The sequence below is a fragment of the Hyaena hyaena genome, unplaced genomic scaffold (assembly GCF_003009895.1).
Source record: "Hyaena hyaena isolate Hyena2069 unplaced genomic scaffold, ASM300989v1 scaffold_225, whole genome shotgun sequence".
Taxonomy (NCBI): Eukaryota; Metazoa; Chordata; class Mammalia; order Carnivora; family Hyaenidae; genus Hyaena; species Hyaena hyaena.
In genome coordinates, this window is record NW_024080857.1 from 1636591 (window position 1) to 1642143 (window position 5553).

Here is a 5553-nt window from a genome sequence, read left to right on the forward strand (position 1 = left end):
TCTGACAGATAGATGTTTTATAGAGCTGAAAAGTCACTGTGGATATGCTAATGGATGTCTCATGATTATATTTCGGAATGAGACAGTTTCACAAATTACTGTATTAGTTATGAGTTGAATTTGAGTAAAACAGCACTAGAGGTACAATTGAACTTCAATAAGACCCATGACTTTGACTTACTGCTGTTTTCATCTGGAGCATCTTTTGCTCTTTCTCTTCGCCATACGAATATCAAACATCAACATGAACATCACCCTCTCTATAAAGCCTCTCTTGACTTTACTTCCCCTAATCATACTAACCACTTTACGAATACTTTTTCCGTTTCTTCTCTACCCAGAATATATGCCTGTTATAAATATTAGCTACTTTGTTTCACTGATTCCTTTTTGGCATTAAGTTTCATGAAAGAAACTACCATCTTATTCATTTTTGTTTACCTTTAACCTATCGTACTAGTATATGCTAGGGCTAAAGAAGATGAATAAGGTGTAGGTCCTGTTTGTGAGAAGGGTTCAGTGTGACCAGACTCCTAATAAATGTGGTTATTTGGCGCCTGGTATTAGCAGCTTGCTGAAGATTAAAAATTATTTTCAGTGGCAATTGGCCTTGGGCTGTAGGAAAAAATTAAAAAGTAAAATGGGTATTTTTTTCTCTTCTGCTCTCATTCTATATCTTTTTTCCTCTCCTCAGATTTTCAGTCTTCATATGCCTTTAGGGATTCAAAATCCTCACAGGAGTTTTGAATCTTTCTACACTAGATTTGTCCTTCCCAGAGAGGTCTCCTGCCCCTCCATTTTCTTTCTCATTTTCTTCTCACTTCAGTCCCTCCACAGTAAAGACTCCATTTTGTAAATGTTTATGCTAGGTATTGTTTTGAATACCTGAACAAAGTAGTGTATATTACACAGTGAGGTATAAATTAGGGATGCCTTATGGGATATCAATAAGATGTTCTTTCTTATGGGATATCAATAAGATGTTCTAATTAAGAGAAGAGTAGGCTTATAGGGAGATATTACTGTTCACTCTGACCTTGATCTATCAAACAAAACCCTATCTACTTAACTCTCCTTATTTTGGTTCAATGGTAGGGGGATGAATCCCATAGATGAGACTCTCAGTTCCAATTTTCTGAAAAGGTAAGCAAATATTATCTGGGATTTGGCTAGACAAGGTAACCAGAGAGGACTAATTTAACAATCAGTGTTGTCTATGTTTGACACTATCTATATTCCTTCTTAAATCCTTGATTTTTTTATATCCTAATGACCCTTATTTATTTTTTGAACAAACACATTTAACATATAAGTTTCATTAGAGTAGCTTGTATGGGATGCAAAGTAGATACTTTGAATTTTTTTTTTATACTGAGAATTTTTTAAAGTGTATTTTTTTGTTTTGAGAGATAGAGAGATGTGGGAGGGGCAGACTGAGAGGGAGAGAGAGAGAATCCCAAACAGGCTTCACTGATGCGGGGCTTGAACTCACAAACCCTTGAGATCATGACTTGAGCTGAAATCAAGAGTCTGATGCTTAAAAATCTGAGCCATCCAGGCACCCTTAAAGTGAGGATTTTAAGGATTAATTTATCTCCCTAGCCTACTTGTTTATTTTGGCCAATACATGAATTATATTCTCTACCAGGAATGTAGCAAAGAGAAAAAAAGTGATTTATTAAGGTGTTAAGGACAGACAAGTAAATAGACAAATCATTTATCATCTATGTTTGAAGTTAGCTCTTAGGTTCCAAGGGATATATCCATAAACTGGCTATCCTCTACACTGCCAAGGTCAGTGACTGGCATTGTGTCAATTACCCTTGTGAAATTGTCATAATTTACTGCTGCTGGATTCCCAAATACTATAATTGGTTTCTTGTTCCAGGAAGCCATGAAGACTTAGTTGACTGTAGTACTGTTTAACCAAACCAGTTATGGCTCAAAGCCCTATAGTAGCACCCCTCCTCCTCAGTGAGGGAGGGCTCTTTTTTTTTTTAAATTTTTTATGTTTTTATTTATTTTTGAGAGAGATAGAGAAACAGCACGAGTGGGAGAGGAACTGAGACAGAGAGGGAGACAGACTCTAAAGCAGGCTCCAGGCTCCGAGATATCAGCACAGAGCTCGATGCAGGGGTTGAACCCACAAACGGTGAGATCATGACCTGAACCAAAGTCGGTCGCTTAACCAACTGAGCCACTTAGGCGCCCCCTCTTACATGCAACCTGTGCTTCAGCCATCCTCAAAAACTTGTCCATCATAAAGAGAGTGTTTTACCCCTTAATATATTACCCCCATTTTGTTGTTCCTTTCCCTCCTAAGATTTATTTTAAGGGATAGTTACCCCAAATCATTATTGGAATCTACTAATTGCTCTCAAGTCAGGAACACAGGCAAATATCAAAAGTTTATAGTGAATTGATTTGTTTCTTTTTCACTTAATATTATATCATATGAATTTTCCTATCTTATTTAATATTCCTATAAAATTACTCCCTAGGCTACCTAATGTTCCATAAGATAAAATAGTATGATTTATTTTACCAATCCCATAGTACTGGACATTCAGTTTCTTCCTAAATGTTCAGTCACAACTAATGTTCAGAGAAAATTTAAATGTTTAAAACTCACTATCATCTGACTTTTGTTTCTTATTTTATTGATGACTTAAATGTAGTTTACTCACAAGGCACTAATTGGAACACTAATTGAAAATGACCTTGGTTAGAAGCTGGGGATCCCCTGGTCCAATTATGAAGCTGCCACCATCTTGGCAAATGAAAAGATTTTGGAGCCAAAAAAGATTACCTTGATTTACTTAATTATTTCAACTCACTTTATCAGCATCCTTATTGTACTCACTTGTTCTTTCAAAGTTTTTCTTAGCAGACTGAAGCAGTGATTAATCTATAAGCAGAACTATCATTTCAATCATCTGTGTAACTCAGAGATTAGTTGAGTGTCCACCGCAAATTAGTAAAAAACAAAGGAAATATTAAATACAAATAGGAAAAAATGATAACCACACATAAGAAAAGAGAGAACCATTCTGTTTCTGTATATCTGCTCATCTATATCATCTATTGCCTTGACAGTTATTTAGAGAGAACTCTTCTCCCCTTGAAAAAGACCATATGGTTTAACACAAAAACTTCCAGAAGGTCAGAAAACATAGCATTTGTGTGGAATACTGCTTTGCACAGGGCTACTTGCATTGGAGCCAGGAAGCCTGCTTTTAAGGACCCAAGGGGACTATGGGCTTTTTCTGCTGGATTAAGCTCCTGGTATCGCTTTCACTATGTTTCTGGCTAGAGCAGAATCTGGAGCAGACTGCAGGCTCGAGTGTGTTGGCATGTGTATACAGCTCTACCATCTGTTTTCCTTCCTCAGTTCATCAATTTCCTCTACTTATGATCTTGCCCATCACTTAGCCCAGTTATGAAAAATATGTACTCTAAGTATTTTGTCTTTAATTACTTTTATAGATCTTTTCAAAGGAGATTGTGCAGTATTATGTAATGATAATGTAAAACGTAATTGCAAAAAAAAAAAAAAACCCCAGTAATTCATTAAAATTAAATACATAAGCCTCAACTAATTAACAAGTCAGTGGAAGTTGTGGTCTTGGCAGACTAGTGAACAGTTAAGAAAGGAGGCTGGGTATCACTCTTTGACAAGGGCAGAGACTGCTACTGTTCCATTGTACATTTGTTTTTTGTTAATTACTTTAGATTTAGTTATAAAACTTATGAAACTCTTTCCTCTACACATATTATTTGAAATATTTAAGTGTTAATATGGATCATACCTATCTCTTAGGGAACCTGGAAAAATAATAAATCCCTTGAGAGAAGAACCACTATCATTTATAATATCTAAAATAATTGGCGAAGCCTGAAAACATTTTGACATTTCAGAAGGAATATATTTATGTTAACATAGTAATTATATTTCTGTCATAAATGACATAAATGTAAGTGCCACTCTTCCAGGGAATGTCCCCAAACCTCTTCAATTCATTGTAAATACTGCCAGTATTATCATTCATTCATAGGGAAAAAAAATCTGGGACAAAGAGTCAGCTAGAAGAACCAGAAAGAATAAAAGAGAACAACTACAAATACAAAATAAAGGGTATGCAAATTTTCTAGATCCTGTAAGTGTCCACAGAAGTTCCCCATCAGAGTAAAAAATTATTTTAGAAGAATATTAATACGTCACCCACAGAACTGCTTGATAAAGAAACCGTAACTTTCCAAACATAATGTAATCTAATTAGTCCCCAGCAGAATTAGAAATACAACCTAAAAATTCCTGACAAAAATTATCAATTACCAGAAGCTGCTCCCTTTCATATCATTTTAGTTTTATTACAACAAATGCCTTGTGGCCACAAAAAGTTAAACTAAATTACAAGATGATGAAAATTCTGAAGGCAGTTAACTTTGTATTTTTTCCATTGTTCACAGAACTGAGACAGGAAATGAGAAAATTGCATTTAAATCCCTTAATTATTCTGACTATTCAGTAGCAATTTTAAATAAGAGTTCACGGTGTGGCTTTAAACCTGAAGTCAACTACCAGATACAAGTACAAATATTGCTCACTCCTTCCCTCAAACGTATTCTCTACCTGTTGATGTTAGTTGCAAAAATGTAAATAACACATTTTCTTTTTGTCTGATAAGGTGAAATTTATTAGATTCAAAACCAATTTACTCTACTTCTCCCCAGTGTGCCTATCATTCCCCCATTCATTGCTAAATCAATATATCAAACTGGAGACAATGGTCAACAGAAGACCAAAATGAAGAAGAATAGACAATCATCTGCAGTGGGGAGGTCAAGAGCGTGGTTTCAAGATCCATGTAATAAAATGCTTGTGAGTAGGCTAAAGTAAGTAGTATTTGGGGGCCCAAGTGTGATGCAGTGTCCTTGGGAACAGATGTCTAGGAGTCTGGAATAGTCAACTGAAGGAGGCCCATTGAAGTGGAATCCCTTCTTGCCTTGGCTAGTTTTATCAGACCAAGCATGTGTACAGAGACTGCTACTGCTCTCTGTATCAGCGTTAGATAGTTACAGGTCTGTCTCCTCCACTGGACTGAAATTCCCACAAAAGTCAGGAATGTATCTTATTAATCTTTATTTTTTTTGGATTCTTAAATCCCAAGAAATAAAACTCACATCTGTAGGCCTTTGTAAACTAAATTAAACTAATTCTGTGGGTATATCTTACACTTGTCATGTGGCCTCTGACAGGCATGAAATAAGTCATTACTCATAATAGCTCCTCATTTTAAACAAAATATTAATTTTCAGCTTACAGAATTATTAACCGAATTGTTTATAGAATTTGATTCCTTATTACTAAAGCCACATTCAGATTTTATGGTAATATGTTACCACACCTAAGAGGGAATATGATATTAATATTTCTGCTTTTTAAGTATCTTATATATGTTAAGATGCACACAAATGAATGCTAAAAGTGGGGAAAGGGAAGAAAATAGAATTTCCAAATGGAAAATAGTAACAAAGAGGATATCTCGGAAT